This window comes from Hypanus sabinus, chromosome 17 (genome assembly GCF_030144855.1).
Source record: "Hypanus sabinus isolate sHypSab1 chromosome 17, sHypSab1.hap1, whole genome shotgun sequence".
Classification (NCBI taxonomy): domain Eukaryota; kingdom Metazoa; phylum Chordata; class Chondrichthyes; order Myliobatiformes; family Dasyatidae; genus Hypanus; species Hypanus sabinus.
Genome location: NC_082722.1, coordinates 69,299,805 through 69,311,300, shown reverse-complemented (window position 1 = coordinate 69,311,300; position 11,496 = coordinate 69,299,805). Strand labels below are relative to the sequence as shown.

Below are 11,496 nucleotides of genomic sequence, written 5' to 3'. Positions count from 1 at the left end.
TGAATGCAATTTTGCCAGCTGATTCAAGAACTGAGTAGTTGAAGAGAAGTAACTGTTCTTAAACACAGTGATGTAGTACTTCAGGCTTCTGTGTCTCCTGGCTGATGGAGGCCGTGTAAACAGTGTGTGATCATCAGCAGGCATCTTTACTTCTGACCTGATGACGCTGGTGAGGTCATTAATGAAGTCCTGAAAAAAGGCTGGGTCTAAGCAATGTTCGTGGGGTGGCATGGTGGACTTTTCTGAGTTACAAGCATTTTACTTTGTGTGACATATGACTCCAGCAAGAGTATCTCCCCATTCCACGTTGAGAATGATTACATATGATGAAGATCAGTGTTTATGCTTTCCTGCATTGTATTTTTTGATGAATATAAACATTCTTTTATTTGAAGTTGCTGGAGATTTTCACATTGCAGTCCCAGCTACTGAAGTCTGAGCAAAGGAGAACATAATTGAGGTTCTGCATGGATTAAATATTGATTCTCTGGTGGTTGTCCATCATGTCTGATCATGAGAGGAAGCCTGCATGGTGAGAGCTTTTAAAGTGGAAAAGCCATTTCACCCTGTTGACCTCAGAAGCCTGAGTCGAGTGGTATGAACAAGCATCACAAACTAGAGTCTTCCTTGGTTGCAGTCAAGATTTCCTAATCCAAGATTCACAGACCACTTGGTTAATGGTAGGGGTCTATAGCATGTAAAAGGTTGGAAAGCCCTGGTTACAGTGATGGACTATGACATCTTCTGTGCCTTCATCGCCATTAGATCTCACTTTAGATCTCATCCACCCAGTCCTCTGAAGCGGATATTGCATGATAGGACATGTTCCTATTTCTCCAGGGTATGAAGCTTCCAGTTTCTCTCACCTGGTTTAGCTCACCTGTTGAAGCTGTGTACACAGGTGAGAGTTGAATGTCTGGTGGGGGAGCTACCCCGGAATGGATATGAGCACCTTCACCAGAGGTGCTATCGCTCCTTAGATACCCTGTTTACCCCAAATATACTGATCCAGAAGAAGTACTAAATAGACAAATGCATTTTGGTTCAGCAACTTGTTCAAAAGGGATACTTCTGAAGTTGTCGAGGAAAGTAGAGAGGAAGTTAGAGAGATTCTGGTTATAATGTTCTAAACAACTGTAGATTTATGGGGTGGAACCTTCAGACCAGAAAATTGCAAGGGGGGCTGCCTTGTCCAACAGCATTTGTGGAGGTAAAGTCTGTAGATACAGACCAGTCAATTTAATCTCAGTTGGAATAGAACAGCACAAGAACTAACCCTTCATCCCACGAAATCTGTATCAAACACAATGCCAAATTAAGCTAAATATCTGTGTCTACACATGATCCATGTCCCTCCATTCCCTGAATGATCATGTATCCTTGTCTGTCTAAAAGCCTGTTAACCACCACAATTACCTCTGGCAGTACTTTCCATGCACTCACCACCCTCTCTGTAAAATCATTTGCCCGTCTACATCTTTGCACTTCTCCCCTCACACCTAAAATGCATGTTCAAAGATCAAAAGTTCAAAGTAAATTTATTATCAAAGTTCATATATATCACCATATACAACCCTGAGATTAACTTTCTTACGGGCATACTCCATAAATGCATAATAGAATAACAAACTTAACAAATTAATGAAAGACCACACCAAATTGGGTATTCAATTAGCATGCAAAAGACAACAAACTGTGCAAGTACAGAAATAATAATAATAAATAAAATAGCAATAAATATTGAGAACATGTGATGAAGAGTCCTTAAAAGTGAGTTCATAGGTTGTGGGAACATTTGACTGATGGGGCAAGTGAAGTTATCCCCTTTGATTCAAGAGCCTGATGGTTGAGGGGTAGCAACTGTTCCTGAATCTGTTAGTGTTAGCCCTGAGGCTCCTGGACTTTCTTCCTGATGGGAGCAGCAAGAAGAGAGCTTGTCCTGTATGTGGCAGTCCCTGTTGATGGATGCTGCTTTCCTGTGACAACATTCCATATAAATGTGCTCAATGGTGGGGAGTGCTTTACCCCTGATGGACTGGGCTGTATACACTAGTGTTGCAGAATTTTCTGTTCATGGACATTGGTGCTTCCATACCAGGCTGTGATGTAGTCTGTCAATATACTCTCTACCACATATCTACAGAAATTTGTCAAAGCTTTAGTTATCATATCAAATTCCTAAGGACATCCTCCAGTATTTAACATTTCTATCCAAGCATGAGGGTATTTTTCTTAACTGAGAAATTCTGTGGTTGTTCTAGTAATAATTTTGCAAAATTAAACTCCTTGTCTATAAAAATATCTTCTTTTCAATGGGGGATGAGGGAACAATTTCATAGTTTTGGACCAGAGCTCAAATTCAGTATGTCCCTTATAAGATAAACTCCCACTACCTATTAAATACTCCAAATGGTGTGCACTTCAAATTGTCTCTAACAACCAAATCCATTTCCCAGCCTTCACATGTGTCTCAGCTGTTAAGCTTTGCGGAACCGTTTCTACTGACAGGAGAAAGAACAAAGGTGGGTTACTGGCATCTTAAAACTTTTTTGGTGACTATAACACTATATTCTGCATTCTGTTTTGATTTCTTTTATACTGTCTGGATGGGACACAAACAGAAGCTTTCCTCTGTGTCTCAGCACAATCAACAATAATAAATCAGTTACCAATGAAGCTGTCATCAGCTACCTAGATGCACTACAGAATTTTATATACTCCTAGTTTCAGATCCCAAAATATTGAAGCATTTGTCATGGAATTTGCCATTCAGAATCATTTGGCTTCAACTGCCTTTTGGGTTTGTCTACAAAGTGTTTCATGAAAAATGGGCAGTGATTAAATTCAGAAATACACCGTTTCTGTTAACAATCCGTTCACACCCTAGGACAGGGGTCGGCAACCTTTACCACTGAAAGAGACATATGGACCCGTTTCCCACAGAAAAGAAAACACTGGGAGCCACAAAACCCGTTTGACATTTAAAATAAAATAACACTGCATACAACGTTTTTTTTTGCCTTTATGCTATGTATATACAAACTATATTGTGTTGCATTTATGAAATCGATGAACTCCTGCAGAGAAAACGAAATTACATTTCTGCATGCAACAAAAACATTTTGAACTCCGAAAAAAAGACATTGGGTTGAAGGTTACTTTTAAGTAAAATACTCAATGTCTATTTGAGTCCTTCTTGTATTTATGAAAAACGCCGAACTTAAATTGTCCACCAGCAGCAAAACAAAAATAACGTCAGCCAGCTGTCAACCTGAAAAATAAAAGGACTATTTCACTGAACCATGAAAAAATATGAATATACGTAAAATAATAGGCAATTAAAATATTTATCATACTTGGTTAATGGGATTTCTGCTCCTGGACCTCAGCACTCAGCGTCTGCACATCAGGGCTGTATGACGTCACCTTCATCTTTACACAGGATCGTAGGCTGTCATCTGTGAGGCGTGCGTTATGTTTGTTTTTCATAAAGTTCATGTTGGAGAACACCTGCTCACATACATATGTGGATCCAAAGATCAACAGGACTCCAAGCACATACTTTTTAATGTTTACATAAATGTCGGGGATAGCATTCCATGTTTTGAACACAAGTTTGTCCGTTTGAGGAGGTTTTCAATATTACTCCATCTGAGCAAGAACGGCCTTCCGACGGGCAACATCTTCAAGGTCTGCTGTCAAGCATCTAAACTTGGACACCCATATGTCTTTGTCGGCTGTGTCGGCCAGTTCCATCTCAAGATCAGGTTGACTCACACCTGCCAATGCAGTCGTATTCAGTAGGGATGCATCGATGCTTAGGGGAGTGGCGGGTGTCAGGCATTGGCAGTGGTGACATATTAATAGCGATAAAAAAACACGTTGTAGCGGTGTGCTACACGCAGCGCTAAAATAACGACACGGAGTCGGTAAACTGCAGTCAAAGATAACTTTATTCGAACTAAACAGCCTTGCTTTTAAGCCTCCCTCAACCCTCCCCCTCCCCCCCCCCCCCGTGGGCACGGATGCTCCAAAAGACACGTACTCACAAACCCCCGTAGGCTATCTCCCTTAGCTGGAACGCTGGCTAATTGTGAGCCGGTTCGGATGTGCCAGGAAATGGGTTGCCACAAAGTTTTATTTAGATTGTACAAGATCACCATAATCTTCAAATTTAGAATTACATTTCAAAAACTAACAAACTAACATAAAATACATTTTAATTAAATACTCATCATTTATTTTCCAAAGCCACAGGGATGAAAGAGACGCATGCGGCTCCGGAGCCACGGGTTGCCGACCCCTGCCCTAGGATGTGCTGGGAGAAGCCTGTGAGTGACACCACACATTCAAACATCAACATAGTATGCTCACAAAGTATGCTCACACAGGCAAGAAGAAGAACAACAAAACGAGAAAACAGCCAGGCAAGCCTCTTTCTAATCTCTCTCACTCTCACACACAGTCGGGCCTCCATCCCCAGGACAAACCACCTCTGGACCTCCAATCATTGACCCCAGATTCTCAGACATCAGGCCTCCAACTCCAGACTTCAGATTACAGGTACTACCATTGAATCTTAACTTCTGGACTTGCATGGTCCTCCAACCCTGGTCACTTGAGCCCTCACAATTCTATTGCGACTCTACCGTTGGTCTTTGATCAGTGTTATTATGGTTCAGGCAAATTGTAAATTCTTTGTTAGTTACTCCATTAAGGTAAAACATCACCTTGGAAAACAAACCTATTAGAAGCAGCCTGGTCTTATCACATTTTGCTTTGGATGCTTGGCAGGAGAAAGCTGCTATGACTATGTTTCTTTAGACTTATTCCCAATTCTGTTCTGTTAACAATAATGCAACCATTAAAAAGTAACTGGCTTAAGCAAGTTTCACGGACAAAGGCCCTCCTGATTTTGATTGATCTCTTGCATCTCTTGTTTACGAGGGGGCAATTGTGCTTGTATGTTCCATGCCCTTTGTGTTTCCACTCTGGTATGAACAATCAATAACTGGCTCTGCCAGACTCTATATAAACATTGAATATTGTTTAGATATGGAACAAAAATCAATGGGTTACAAGCAGCTTCAATCTATGCAAAATTAGTCACAATTGCTAGTCTAACCTTCCAGATAATGAACAATACACAGAGACTTTGAGGTGTTAGTCTATTACAAGCAGCTCCATAATAGTGCAAGCAATCAATTGTTCCAGTTATACTCTTCCGCTGCTTCAGCTACATAAAGTCATAGAGAGCTACACCACAAAATCAGGCCCCTTAGCCCATCTAGTCCATGCTGAACTATTTAACTGCCTGGTCCCATCAACCTGTATTCCATACCCTTCCCCATTCATGTACTTATCCAAACTTTACTTAAACATTAAAATCAAACCCTCATGCATCACATCTGCCAGCAGCTCATTCCACATTTGCACTGCCCTCAGATCCCTTTCAAATATTTCACCTTTCACTCTTAACCTATGACTTCTAGTCTTACCCAATCTCAGTGGAAAAAGCTTGCTTGCATTTACCCTATCTATACATCTCATAATTTTGTATATACCTTTATCAAGACTTCACTCATTCTCCTTCTCTCCGGGGAATAAAGTCAAAACCTTTTCATACCTCCCCTGTGAATCAGATCTTCAAGTCCATATTTGATCTTACCAAAGACTTACACAACTTCAATATAATACCTAGCCTGGAATTATGGACAACATAATTGTGGGTGGCCAATAAAGGCAACACTCCATCCCTAAACCCTCTTTCCTTTCCCAAGTCTTTGAGAAGGTTAATTCCTCCCAAACCTTCACATCTCTCTTTCCATCCCAAGCATCTGATCAGCAGTCTTGAAACCATCTCCGGTTTAAATCTGGCTTTTGGCGAAAACATACTGAGGTGTGCTCCAGGATATTTACAGTTACATGATACATGAATCACAGGAATGGGAGCTTGACCAAGGTGTGCCAATTTATTTAGCTTTTGTAACATGCATGGCAATGGTATCATCAATGAAATGATCAACATATTTACTTATAATACAGGCTAGATACAAGCACTTACATGATAATCCTACTGTCAAGAATCCTGGTTGGAGAAATGGTTCCTTAAGGTTGTTATAGCAGGGGGTGCTAATGGAGAAAAGCTCCCATTACCTATTAAATGTTCCCAATGGCGTGCATCACAAATAGCCTCTGTCAACCAAGTCTAACTCCTGGCCTTCATGTGTGGCTTAGCTGCTAAGTCCAGTGGAACCATTTTTACTGACAGGCGAAGGGGTAAAGGCAGGTTATTGGCACCTTAAAGCCAGTCATTTCAGGCAGATGGGCTCATCAGTTGTGGCTGACAGCTCACCTAGGACACGGAAAACTCTGATCTCAAACCTCCACTGCCTCATGACGCTACTCACTCATGAGGAATGCTTTGGGACTAAACCCTGAGGGAAAAATCCAGAGTTGGAGTCCCTGAGACAGTCTTCCATTGACTTTGATGTTGACCAGCAATTCCAGGCAAAGCTGTTGGTGTCAGCCATTCCTTTGGTTTCATCAGATGCATTGAAAGAAGGAACCTGCTACATGGGCAACAGCTCGCCTTCCATGTTGTACTGAGCTGGCTTGGATATCTTGACAGTTGGGAGGCAACACCCATGGTCAACCCTGACCAATGGAGGCCTCAACAAGATTCCTGGGCTATTTCATGGCAGTAAAATTGCTATATTAATGTAAGTTATTTGGGATCATTAAGAAGATATGTCTACTTCACTAGAGAAATTGCCACTTAATAGCCTCTCAGTCAACAAGGTCTATTTCATCTATTAACATAAAACTGTAGCTCTGTCAGTGGCTCTCAAATAAAAGGTTTATCTTTAATAATGATCCATTCCTTCGAGACAGGTTAACATTATTTTCAAAATCAAAGTGATGTGATAGCTCCTTCATGAGGATTTGGTGAGACATGATTAACATTCAGAGTGAAAAGTCGATTGTGGAGTTGTTTCCCTTGTCATAAAGCCACTGGAACTCTGTTTTGTAAAGAGAAAAGCAAGTATATGATCACCAAAAGACAAGAATGCACCTTCAGTCCATCTCCTAGTAGTTAATACTTAACATGCTCAGAAGTACACTTAGATGCTCTTTGAAATGGTGTAACTACATTCCACACTCCCATTGGTTTTCCTTTGTACCAGCTGAATGCATTAATGTGGTGAAATAATCTACTGTATATGAATGGTATCCAGAACAAAGTTTTTCAGATCATGCGACAAACTATTGGCAAGAAACTAGTTTACCCATTTGGCAAGGTACCCAAAACACAGTCCATAAACAGGGATAGAATAAAATTCAGGATTGGTTCACCATCTGTTTCCTTCCACATTAATAGGATGCTGTTCCATTAAATATACATTCTCTTGGACTCTTTTCATCTTCAGTCTGTTCATTCCTTAGACCAAGGCTTCTCAATCTTTTTTTACCCCTACCATTAACAAAGTGGCTTGTGGACCCCTGTCTTAGACAGAGGTTGGACATTCCTAATTACATCCTCAATTGATTGATTCTTCAGACCATCTTTGGAAGCCAATAAATAGATAGCCTATGGCTGCAGGTCTGCAGTCACAACAGAATGACTGAGCAAGGATGTTTTTATCATTTTTGGAAAGGCATCAGTGATCAAGTTGGGTTTGTAATAAAAGCCTGTTGCATTCACCAGTGGCAAATTTAATTTAATACATTCGACAGTTAAAACCATTGCCTTCATGTTATTAGCCCAGATCTCTGGATTAATTGTCCTGTCATTTAATTATCATGCACCATGACAGTAAAATGGTAAATAGCACCAGTCCTCAAGCAGTGTAAGATGACTATGCTTATGCCATTTGGAGGAGGAAATAGGTAAGTATTATTCGCACCACATTTTCATGGGAAAAGGGGTTTTCTCGTTATTACGCTTGTAATCCTGGAAATTTATCCAGAGGCTATTCAAATCTCACCATGTGATTGTTAGAGAATTTAATTTCAAGTAATCAGAATCAGTATCAGGTTTATTATCAATTGCATATGGCATGAAATTTGTTGTATTGCAACAGTAGTACAAGATCTCCAAGGCATAAAAAGTGCTATCAATTACAATATATATCATCATCATTATGTGACCCCAGCTGTTATCAATACTCTTTGGAGTTTGTCTCCCTGGTGACAATTGTTGCCAAACCAGGACTTGTGACCATCCACCTGCTCCCATGGCTTCACATGACCCTGATCAGAGGGCCAGCCAGGTGCTACACCTTGCCCAAGGGTGTCTTGCAGGCTAGGGGAGGGAAGAAGTGCCTTACACCTCCTATGGTAGAGAAGTATTTCCATCCTGCCATCCATACAGTATATATAGAGAGAGCAAAAATGGTAGTCTTCCTGGGTTCATGGACCATTCACTAATTTGATGGTGGAGGGGTAGAAACTGTTCCTAAAATGTTGATTGTGTATCTTTAGAGACGTACCAAATCTTCTTAAACTCAGGTAATGAAGTAAGCCTGGAATCATCAGACACAGTGTCCATGAAACAACTACACTGGAGTAATAACAACCAACTCACTAGAAGGAAGAATGTTTCCTACCCTTACTCAGTCTGGAATTTATTTAACTTCTAACCTACAAAAATATATTTGATTCTTGACTTACAAAATAGCCCAAGTTGCTTAGTCAAAGATCATAAGACCATAAGAAGCAAAATTAGGCCAATGGCCCTTCGAGTCTGCTCTGCTATTTCATCATGGTTGATCCATTTTTCCTATCAACCCCAATCTCCTGCCTTTCCTCCATATCCCTCATGCTCTGACCATTCAAGAACATATCGACCTCTGCCTTAAATATACGTAAAGATTTGGCCTTCACAGCTACTTGTGGCAATGAATTCCACAGATTCACTACTCCATGGTTAAAGAAATTCCTCATTATCTCCATTCTAAAAGGACAGCGCTCTGTTCTGAGGCTGGGTCCCCTGAACCTAGACACTCCCAGCATAGGAAACATCCTCTCCAGATCCACTCTATCAAAGCCTTTCACTGTTCAATAGGTTTTAATTAGGTCACCTCTCATTCTTCTGAATTCCAGTGAATACAAGCACAGAGCTATCAAACAATCTTCATATCACAAGCTGTTTAATCCTAGAATTATTTTTCTGGACATCCTTTGAACTCTCTCCGGCTTCAGCACATCCCTTCTAAGATAAGGGGCCCAAAGCTGCTCATAGTATATAAAATGAGGCCGCACCAGTGCTTTATAAAGTCTCAATATTACATCATTGCTTTTACATTCCAGTCCTCTTGAAATGAAGGCTTACATCACATTCACCATCCTCACCACAGACTCAAGCAGCAAATTAACCTTTGATCTGTAACCTGTAATTTAATCCTGTATCCTACTTCCAAATCCCTTTGTGTCTCAGATTTTTGTACTTTCTCTCCATTCAGAAAATAGTCAACCCTTTCATTCCTTCTATCAAAGTGCATGACCATACACTTCCCAACATCTTCCACTTCTTTGCCCATTCTCTTAATCTATCAAAATCCTTCTGTAGCCTCTCTATTTTCTCAAAACTACCTGTCACTATACCTATCTTTGTATCTTCTACAAACTTTGCAGCAAAGCCATCAATTCCATCATCCAAATCATTGACATATAATTTAAAAGGATCGGTCCCAACCTCCATTGAACACCACTAATCACTGGCAGCCAACCTGAAGAGGCTCCCTTTCTTCCCACTCTTTGCCTCCTGTCAATCAGCCACTGCTTTATCCATGTTAGAATCTTTCCTGCAATACCATGGGCTCATAGCTTGTTAAGCAGCCTCATGTGTGGCACCTTGTCAAAGGCCTTCTGAATACCCATGTACACAACATCAACTGATTCCCTTTTGTCTGCCCTGCTTGTGGAATTTCAACAGATTTGTCAGGCAAGAATTTCCCTTGAGGAAACCATGCTGACAACAGTTTATTTTTCATGTTCCTCCAAGTACCCCTTGTTATGAACCCCGTAACTGGGTCACTTACCAGCAAAGATAGAGAGGTCCGTTGAAGTCTGATGATACTATTTGTAGCAGTATTTTTTAGTAAAAACACACAAAAATAATATCATTGCAAATATACAGATATTATACGTCATCAATACTAAATTTAAAAGTGCGGGTATAATAATAATCAATAAGATATAAGCACTATCGTTGTCTAGGGGATAATGTATTGTCTGATGGAAATATAAAGTTCACTCAGTTCATGCAGGCTGCAGCCTTTGGGGACCGTTGGGTTTGCAATGGTTGGAGAGAGAGAGAGTTTTGGGAGAAAAACTTGCTGGCTTTCCTTTTATGATTTCGATCCGTCGGAGTCTCGTTGGTGTGGCCGTTCACTTGTGGCCTCTCCTTTAGCTAAGCCGTTCTTCCGTGGTGAGCCCGCCAATCCCAGGCAAGGGAAGGACGCACATGAGCCCCCCACCGGCTGTCTCTATTAAACGCTGTCACGGGATTTCTAGCGTTTCTCCTGGTGCGTCTAAAGGGGTTGTTCCCCAGACTCTCTTTTATCCTTACTCACGGGGTCTCAGATGTCAATCAGGTTGGGATGATGGAATCCCTCAACCAGCCCACTCTGGTCGTCCTCTGAGGGGCTTCAATGAATAGTATAGTACTCAAAACACAATTCCGTCTCCAAGAGACAATAGCCGTTATCAATGGTTCTGTTTTCACTAAGGCCAGGACACATTCCAAACCTTGTGGATTCTGCGTGTCTCTCTCTCTCATTTCCTGGGTCCCAGACCCAAATTAATAGCAATCTTGCGATTCTCAAAAAGGAGGGGGCGACTTTGTACCCCTTCGGCCCCGCAGAGTTGCGGCACATTCGTAACACCGTAAGCTACATCCTTAACGAACTTCTCAAGCACTGAGGTCAGACTAACTAGCCTATAGTTTCTTTTCTTCTGCCTCTCTCTCTTCTTGAAGAATGGAGTGCTATTTGCAATTTTCCAGTCTTCAGGAACCATTCCAGAATCTAATGATTCTTGAAAGATCACTACTAATGCCTCCACAATTTCTTCAGCTACTTCCTTCAGAACTCTGGGGTGTACACCATCTGGTCCAGGTGATTATTTAACTCCAGGCCTTTCAGTTTCCCAAGAACCTTCTCTCTAGTAATGGTAACTTCACACACTTCTTGACCCCTCACACCTGGAACTGCCACTACACTGCTAGTGTCTTCCACAACGAAGACTGATGTAAAATTCTTATTCAGATCATCTACTGTTTCCATGTCTCACATTACTAACTCTCCAGTATGGCTTCCCAGTGATCCAATACCCACTCTTGCCTCTATTTTACACTTTATGCATCTAAAGAAACTTTTGATATCTTCTTTAATATGATTGGCCAGCTTACTTTCATGTTCCATCTTTACCTGCTTAATGATTTTTTCAGAGCAAACACGAGGAAATCTGCAGATGCTGGAAATTCAAACAACA

General features: G+C 41.0%; 1 long non-coding RNA gene across 2 annotated transcripts in view; it reads right to left on the bottom strand.

Moving 5' to 3' along the window:
• Nucleotides 1-4,029: 4,029 nt before the first annotated feature.
• Nucleotides 4,030-11,496, bottom strand: part of LOC132407030 (uncharacterized) — a 28,044-nt gene continuing 20,577 nt past the window's right edge. For both annotated transcript variants that reach the window (XR_009516351.1, XR_009516350.1), the window contains one exon: nt 4,030-7,022. This is a non-coding gene — a long non-coding RNA (uncharacterized LOC132407030). The remainder of the gene's footprint in view (nt 7,023-11,496) is intronic.